At 37.1% G+C, this 9230-nt stretch overlaps 1 pseudogene; it reads right to left on the bottom strand.

Annotated features, from left to right (window-relative positions):
- Positions 1 to 7219: 7219 nt before the first annotated feature.
- Positions 7220 to 8084, bottom strand: LOC134390975 (nucleophosmin-like; annotated as a pseudogene).
- Positions 8085 to 9230: the final 1146 nt, after the last annotated feature.

The raw sequence follows: 9230 nt of genomic DNA, 5'->3' as shown, positions 1-9230 counted from the left end.
GTTTGATCAAATGTCCACGGACAGATTTGGTTCAAATACCTCATATTTGGAATTACTTACTCTGTCTTCCACATGCAGCCTTCTCTGGCTTATAATATGCATAGAGTCCTGCACTGGCTTGTCCATAGACTAGTGAAGTTTGTCCCTATCTTGAGAGGACTTGAACACAATTTGATAGACTGTTACCAGTTGAGGAAGATTACCCTACACCTATCCCACGAGCTTTGATCTGAGTCAGCCAGGCTTGGCTCTTAATATGTAAAGCAATAGTTTTGAAATGTAGAAAACCTGTTTCTTAACAAAGTTAGGGTAAGAGAAAATTTGGCTTCACTGTTTTACTTTGGGAGTAAAAAAGCAGAATATATTAATTCTGTATTCTATAAAAGTCCCAATTCTTTGGACAATAGGTTAAAAAAAGATCACACACAATAAAGTTAGCAAAAACAACAATAATAACAACAACACTTTAATCTGTTTAAAAATACATTTTCCCTGTTGCACAGCAATTATGCATTAGATTCTTAGAGATTCAAAGAGTTTTATAGAGTAGTTGAAGACCTTTTGCAAGAAGATAAATAACAACATAAGGAAGTATAAACTCAGTGACAAATAGTATAAACAGTAGTTCAGAGGAGGAAGCAATTAAAAAAACACATTATTTCCTGCCCTCTTCCAAAAAACTATGAAACCATGAGTGGTCTTTGGCTTCAGCTCTTCCGTGGAGATGGGCCTGAAATGCATCTGAGATCCTCACCTGAATAATAAAATAATTGTTAGAAAAATTTCATCTTGTTTCTCATTCTAATTCATGGTACATATAAGAAGATATCCATGTCTGTTTAATCATCATTTTTGGAAACTTAACTTATTCATTTATGATATTTAATGAAATTTTTACAATCTGAGTGATAATGAAAAAATCTGCTCTGACTAGGCCAGCTAAATTGTAGTGCCTTGGGAGATCTGGGATGAGTCAGTAGTCACGTCCACATGTGCTGGAAAATGTTATCTTAAGACCATTGTTACTTAGAGACAGACATCATGGCACCAGAAAGTCATAAAATAACCTTGCACGCTTCTTGTAATCCTTATCCTAGATCCCTGCATGTAGGATGTAATCTAGTAATAATCCCAAATCTATATGTCATGTACAACGAATAAAAAAACTGATGAAGGGATTAGCTGGGGTTGACTCTTTCACACTGTCATTTGATTCTTCCCCCTTCTTGTAGTTATAAATTGCTACACTCTGCTGGTGCTCTTTGGAGAGCATTTTTTGGGATGACCTGACCTATGTGTTTCCTGGTTACAGTTGTCATATTGGGTCAATAAATCTTATACTTTATATGTTTGGCCTCAGTTTCTTTTAGGTCAATATGGCTATAATACCTCCCTCCTACAAATATATATATCTGAGTCTCCTCTTCAGCCAAATAAGCCTGTTGTTTGTATTCTTTGTATATTCTACAGTTTTGAGCACAGGTAGGCATGTAGTAGGTGTTCAATGAATCTTTCTTGGATGGAATTCTGCGGGGAAAAAAGTATGTTACTTAGTATTGCAAAAATTATTCTACATCTTTCTTTTTTCTTCAACATTGAATCCTCAACATTGTTTATCTTATCCAGATTGACTAGCTGGTAAGGAATATGGATATGGGAGGAAAAGTGTGAAATCTGCAGTTTATAGAAGTTTGTGTGATTTAGAATTTTTTAATAGTGAGGTGGTGTGATATTGTCAAATACATGTTTGGTCTTCTTCCTGTCTACTGGCATACAACTCCTAAAATCCTCGGAGTCTCCAAAGTGATAAGTGTTTTTCTGGTATGCTAATAAACTGGCTGATGGCTGACAACTATTATATAGCTTCAGGATGGGGACTGATCACCAGAAAGACCAAGGCAGGATTAGAAGGTTAAGACTTTCAGCCCCACCCCTCCTACCTCCTGGTAGGGGAGAAGTGCTGAACGTTAAGTCGATCAACAGTGACCAAGATTTAATCAGTCATGCCTATGTAATGAAGCTTCCATACGAACCCAGAAGGACTGGGTTCAGAGAGCTTCTGGATAGCGGAGCATGTGGAGGTTCCTGGAGGATGGTGCCCCTGGGGATGGCGTCTAAGCTCCACACTCCTTCCCCCATACCTCACCCTATGCCTCTTTGCATCTGGATCCTTTGTAATATCCTTTACAATACACTGGCAAACTGAAGTAAGTGTTTCCCTGAGTTCTGTGAGCAGTTGTATCAAACTAATCAAACCCAGAGAGGGAGACATGGGAACCCCAATTACAGCCAGTCAGTCAGAAGCACAGGTAAAATAACCTGGGGCTTGTGATTGGCATCAGAAATGGGGGTTGTGTTGTGGAACTGAGTCCTCACTCTGTCTAGGCAGACAGTGTCAGAATTGAATTGAATCAGAGGACACCCAGCTGGTGTCCACTGCAGAATTCATTGATTGCTTGGTGTGTGGAGAAAAGCCCCCACAGATCTGGTCACAGAAGTCTTCTGTGTTGATTCTTATTTTGTGAGAACACAGGAAAAACCGTTTATTCCTCTCAGGTGGTGCTGTAGATTGGATGCTCCCCTCAAACTCACTGAAGCTTAAATCCCCACTGTGACTGTTGAGGATGGGAAATCTTACTATGGTAATTGAAAGGTGGGTCCTTGAAGATGTGATTAGGTTCTAGGACCACGCTGTGGTAAATGGATTAAAATGGTCAAGAACATAGTTCTGAGGGCTTTAAAAGAAGAGCATATGAGAAGTTCTCTCTCTCTGCTCCGCCATTTTCTGCCATATGAGACCCCTGGATCACTGTCACCACCACCAAGACCCTCACCAGATATATTCCCTGGATTGGCCTTCCCAGCCTCTGAAACTGTGAGCAATAAATTTTATTTTCTTATAAATCACCCAGCTCCAGGTATTTTGTTATAAGCAACAGAAACAGACTAATACAGATGGCAAAGTGCTTTTCTATGTTTAAAAATTGTGAACTTAGAACTTGTCACGTGATCAACAAATTATGAAGCCTGATCATATAGAAATAAAATATAGTGCTGAATCAAATAAATGTATAGAGCTAATCTAACATTTATCTCATTTTAAGTAGCATCGCGCTAAGATATACATTAGCTAACTGTAAATAGTTACAACAAAAACCCAAAACCCTGTTCAAGTGATTTTTAAGCAGCCAAGTTAAGCATTTCTGGGACAGAGGGTGGAAAAGATGAACTTGAGGCGGGCGAGAGGGAGATAAACTGTTCTTTCATGAGCAGGTGCACAGTGCCCTTTTGTTGTCTTGATTGTCGGTTTGTTCATTAGCCTCCCGAGGTGCTCTCGTGGCTCGTAGGATATGAGAAGTAGTTCTCTTTCCAAAAGGCCAGTAGCTTTCTTTAAATGAGTCTATTAAATTTCTGCAATTCCATGTACTCGGCAGCAGCAGAGCCTGAGTATTGAGATTTTCTCTTCCTGCAGAAGAGAGCTGCCACCACCATGTGAGTGATAAGGCTGCTCTGTTAGTACAGCCGCGAACGCATCCGCAGAGAGCGGCCTGTTCGTTCTGTGACCGTTTGTCAGTCTGAGCGCGGCCCCACTTCCCTTCATCTCCTGCTGCTGCTGCTCTCGCCCCGAAGCTCACCATTCATTATATTCCTTTTTCTTTTCCTCTCTGAGGAATCCCATTGCTGGTTGCTCCCATCAGTACATTGACGTAAAATTCTTCTGAAAAATTACAGGAAAGGGAGCTGATGACATCTATGTCTCGTGGGCGTGAATTTCTATCCGTTTCACTCGTCATGTCAGGAAATACTGGGTATGAGGCCCATCCGAAATAACTGCTCAGACACTGTGGTTTCCGGGAACAGCAACAGCTTTTCTTGCTAATCCCCACAAAAACAGAAAATGATATTCTGGGCAAAAACACCTCTGCTTGGCTGATTTCTCAACATCCTCATACCCTTTGAATTTCCAGAAAATCCTTCTTTAGGGGAAGGTGGGATGATCAAAAATGTCACTCAGAAAATGCAATTAATGATTTTCCTGCCTCAGCAGCTTTAAAATTACACACTAGCCTGAACTCGTTTTCTCAGCATATCTTACAAGCTTTTCGGATCCTCTTGACCAATCCATAATTTTATAGTGTTGGAGTCTCTAGAATAGGGTAGTCCTAAATGGGTTTACTTTAGACAATCTTATTTTGCTTCTGATGCCTTCCTGAGGTTATCTCCTTATGGATACACATCCATCAAAGTTTTTGCTGTGATATTTCCTATGAAATTACAGCCCTCAGCACATAGCTTTAGGTTGGTTCTGATCAGTGCACTAAAACTGTAAGAAAGAAAACTGAAAAAAAAAAAATGGAGTTCACAGTCTTCTTTTTATATAAACATAATAGGATAAAATTACCTGCAGGGCCATTTTTATCCGGTATTCTCCCACTGTGTCAAATTCAGCTATATTGGACATGGAAGACTAAAGGTATAAAATGGTGACCATTTTTCTAAAAGCCATTTCTCTGGGTATCTCAGTGGTAGTCTCCAAGGTATATAGCAATCCTTTTTTTTTTTTTTTCTTTTTTGAAAGGTCATTTCTCTTCCCTTTTTAATCTAATATCCTAACTGGTCTTCATTTGTTCGATGATTGCAGGAAGTAGGGATGAAAGTTCTCTTTGCTTCACCATATAGAGTAAATAATACTATCTTATGTGTGTGTGTGTATGTATAAATATACACATACACATGCAATATACCTTTATATATTAAAAGGTTTAAAGTACTTTTACTTATCTCCCTTAGTATAATCTTCATAATAAATGGGGTGGGTATTACAAATATTTTACAATTGCTGAAGATCAAGAAGGTTAAGTGAGTCACTAAGAGTTGTGAAACTAAGCCTTTTGGTACCTTGTTTAGTATTTTTTTTTTCCACAAAATCACTCCTATTCTCAGCATTGGGATAACTTACTTGTTTTAAAATAGAAGCTTTAGATGATGACTATGAAAATTCTTAAATGTACTTGGAATGGAACTTACTATCAGCCATGAATTCGTATGTGTAAGAAATTGCCAAGTTTTCAACAGAAAATTGAGATCAGAGGAGATACAAACAAGGATGGCAAAGTTTTGATGTAAAAGAAAAGGTCCAAGAGTGCTTGGGGCTAGGCAGGTTTGGAGTGGAATTTCACACAGAGATGATCACATAGAGACGTCCAAGCCTTACCCTGGTAGGAGAAGTTCCTCTGCTGTGCTCACAGGGAATTCATTTTGATTATTTTTTCAAAAGTAGCATTCATGTCTACAACATATACTGCTACATGTTATGTAATCATAATCTAAAACAACCAAATAATTATGTTCAAGTATCATACTTTCCTTAATCTTGTTAGGATTAATTTCTGTTAAAAGTATGGAAGTTTCTCAAATAGGAATTTATTAACTGGTCAGCAACAATTTATAATATGTACTTAAGTTTTATATTAATATTATAAAATAGATTGTTGTAAGTAAACCTTTCTCTCCACTTGCCCCTATGATAATATAAAATTCTGTGCTTTCAGCTGTTTAAATGCTATTTAGAAAATTCATTTATGGCTGTTCTTTTGTGAAGGTGGTAGTAGTCATGTTTTCTGAAAACACTTTTCAATATTATGTGGCTTAGGTTTAACTTTTGAGGGTCAGAGAATTAGAAAAAAATATCTAATGACTATAAATTAGTTTTCAGGGTTTCCTGTGTCCTTTTTATTGAAGTTTGATCATAGTCTTCAGTGAGAAAAAAGCTTTCAGAATAACAACAAAACAGAAATGCTCATATTTACCTTTTAAATATTAGAGTACAAAAATGGTGATACCAGAAAAGTAGAGAAAATGCATTTGAGATAAAATAAAATGGAGTTATGTCCTAAACAGGAATCCTTATGTAGGCAGAAATATCCAAGTTATTTTAAAGAGTTCAAGATGCATTTTCTAAGGCTGACTTAGTGCCAGTGTAATTAGACACCGGTGCATATAAATTAGAAGAGAGAGACTAATTGTTACTAATGAACTTTTTAAAGAAAAAGCTTAATAAAATGCATAATTAAGCATTAACGGTCAAATGATGGACAATTTTCTTTCACTTGCCTTAGATTTTGGCTTCAGGTGAAGTCTAATTTGTTACTACTAGTGCTAAAAATGTCACTGCTCCTATATGTTTATAAAAACAAGCAAAACAAGTGACAACAGTTTTAAAATGCTGATTTTAATATGCATCAAAAAGTGACAATGTATTTGACTGTGATAGAGTAAAATATTGAGAACATTATATCCAGGATATAGTGTGAAACAACAATCAATTATAGGATTCCTGTGAGCAAAGAGGACATTCCTCTATTCTGGAGCTAAAAAGGTCTGTTCTTACGGGATTCAGATCTTTTTGGGTAGTTCATACATCAACCATAGCAGTGATTCTTAACCTTAATTTCACATTGAATTACCTGAGGAGCTTTAAAAAGTTCCCAGGCTCAGACTTCACCCAGACTAATTAATCCAAGAGTGCATTTGTAGGGGTGGGCTGGCGCCCAGGCTCAGGTAATCATTTAAAGCCCCTAGGGGTACTGAGTCCTGGGAAAGGCCATATGTAGAGTTTTCTAATGGATAATATGATATTGTGTGCTCTTCTCTTTGCCAGGTATTTCTTTGCCCATTTCCTCCCTTAGAGTTACTTATCATTTACAGCCCAAGCCAGCTGCCACTTAGTTGGGAAGCTTTCCTAAGAATTAATCACTTGAACTTCTCTGTGCTGCCTCCACTGTAGTTTGCAAATGTTTATTGTCCTTAGCATACTCTTTCAGAATTTGTAAATTCTATGTCTTCTGTAAACTCTTTAAAAATTCACAAATTAGTGGAAAAGTACCCAAAATATGTTTGTTGAATTTTTTTTTACTTTGTTAAAATACTTTTATTTCACATGTATATTTTTGTCTCCCCATCATCTCCATGTCTGACCATCACTACTACTATGTCCGATCATCACATTATATTACATGCTTAAAACCAAGCAAATGGTGGAGTTCCATCTTAAGAACTAAACAGGCATTTTGGACAACACATTCTCTCGGTAATGGAGCCCAGACAAAATTTATCAAACACAGTAGGGAAAGTTCTCACTCTGCACTATAAAAAAACAGCCATATATCAACTGTTACAGAAATGAAATAAGATGGAAAATTTTAACAAACTGTTTTAACTATTTTCTTAAGGAGAGTTTCTCCACTGCCAGAGATCTTGAATAGCCTCCTAGTCAGTCATCCAGATGCAATTCTTCACATAATTGGTGAGCTTGGCTTCCACTTTGGAAAGAGAACCAACTTTTTCTCTACTTGCTTACATTTTTCCTTTATTGTCTTCTACAGAACTAGGTCCTTTTGGTGTTTTAGGAGTTTTTTCCTGTTTTTTGAAGGATTCTTGAACTTTTGATCTTGGCGTTTTGAGTCTTTTCCATTCTGGTTTGATTTTTGTGCATTTTTGGCCACAGTATCTCATACAGATTTCTTCACTGGAGTTTTTTCTTCAGTTTCCTCCTCATTAAAATCGTTATCATCATCATTGTCATTGTCATCATCATCGTCATTGTTGTTCTCATCATCTTCAGCAGCAGCAAGTTTCACCTTTTTCTGTGGAAGCTTGCTACCACTTCCAGGGGCAGGTTGCTTTCTAGACATCCTCTTCCTGTTCATCTTCTGATTCTGCGTCTTCCTCCACAGCTACTAAGTGCTGTCCACTAATACGCACAGGCCCCGAGCCACACTTCAATCATAAGATCACAGGTGATGTTATCTCTAAGCTCCCGAGGGAAACCGTAGGCTATCCAGACACTTTCAAAGTTGCCAGTGGTATTTTAATTGGACTGCCCTCATAATTCACTGCTTCTGCCTCAACAATGTGCAATTCATCCTTTGCACCAGTCCCTAAACTGACTGTTCTTAAAGATAACTGGTGCTCATTTTCATCATTATCCACCTTAAAGTGATATTTGTTGGCCTTAGTTCACAAAAGAAAAGATAGTTCTGGGGCTTCAGGGGGCTCATGTCCATGTCTACCAAATCTTCCATGGGGTGGTGGCATGCACTTAGGTGGGGGAGAAGGCAGTTGCAGAGAAAAAACCACTGCTCTGAACAACAGCTGTGCAGGACAGAATCACAGCAAGGACTGTTGTACTGTTTGATGGAGTATCCTTAGTGAATTCTGTCTCAGTGTCAAGATGATCTGATATATTCTTGTGATGTGTGTGTGTGTGTGTGTGTGTGTGTGTGTGTGTGTGTGTATACACACACACACACATATATGTTCAGTAATTTTTCTTGGAGTTTGTATACATGAATTAAAAATTTATGCCATTTCTGTATTGGCAGAAGTAATGCAGATGTGATTTGAAAAAGTGAACTTGTTTGACTCAACTTTCATTTTTCATATTCATGATACATTTTGGCAAGTTCTTAGCACCACTGAAACTTACAAGGAATGTTGTGATAACTTAAACAAATAATTTACTGCTTATTTTCTTGTGTGCTGTAATTTGCAGAGTAAATGGTACTTTTAAAGTCATGTCAAAGAGGAAATATTAACCACAGATTTCTGCTTCAGTTTTAAAAAGTGTACTTCATTTTTTTTTCTGTTCTGGGCATATACATTTTCTCATGAGAGTTAAGCCAATTTTGTGCTTAAGAGGGGGATGTGTTCAGAAAAGTACAAAGTTAGCTTTAAAATCTTTGAGGGGAAATAAGAGTCATGGATTAAAAAAAAAAGTCCCTTTAAATATAAACTACTTGCAAAATGATTAGAAATTGTTTTTAAAATTATTTAAAAGAACCCCAGCCATCTGGAATAGAACGATGGTACATTCATGAAATAGAGTAGGTTTCTAAAACTCTTTGGAGTAATCTCCAAAATATACTAAAGACGCAGAAAAATGTGTATAGTAAGTTTCTTGGGCAAAAAGTGTTGGCATATGTGTATTAAGTATGTATACATGTGTGTATTGCTAATATTTAAAAAATGCAAACATAAACCAAAAAATAAAAATGATCATCTATATGAACAGGGGGAAAACAGAGGGGAAGAGATAGTAATGAAAGCTAGACCTCTATCAGAGTGCCTTCTTTTATGGCTTTGGCTTGGGAACCATGTAAGTATTTAATGTAATTAAAAAACAAAATTACTTTTTAAAAAACAACAAAGCAATCTGTAAAATACAATAC

This window comes from Cynocephalus volans, chromosome 1, assembly GCF_027409185.1.
Source record: "Cynocephalus volans isolate mCynVol1 chromosome 1, mCynVol1.pri, whole genome shotgun sequence".
NCBI lineage: Eukaryota > Metazoa > Chordata > Mammalia > Dermoptera > Cynocephalidae > Cynocephalus > Cynocephalus volans.
Note: the sequence above shows the minus strand (reverse complement) of the source record. Positions and strands in the feature narration are given on the sequence as shown.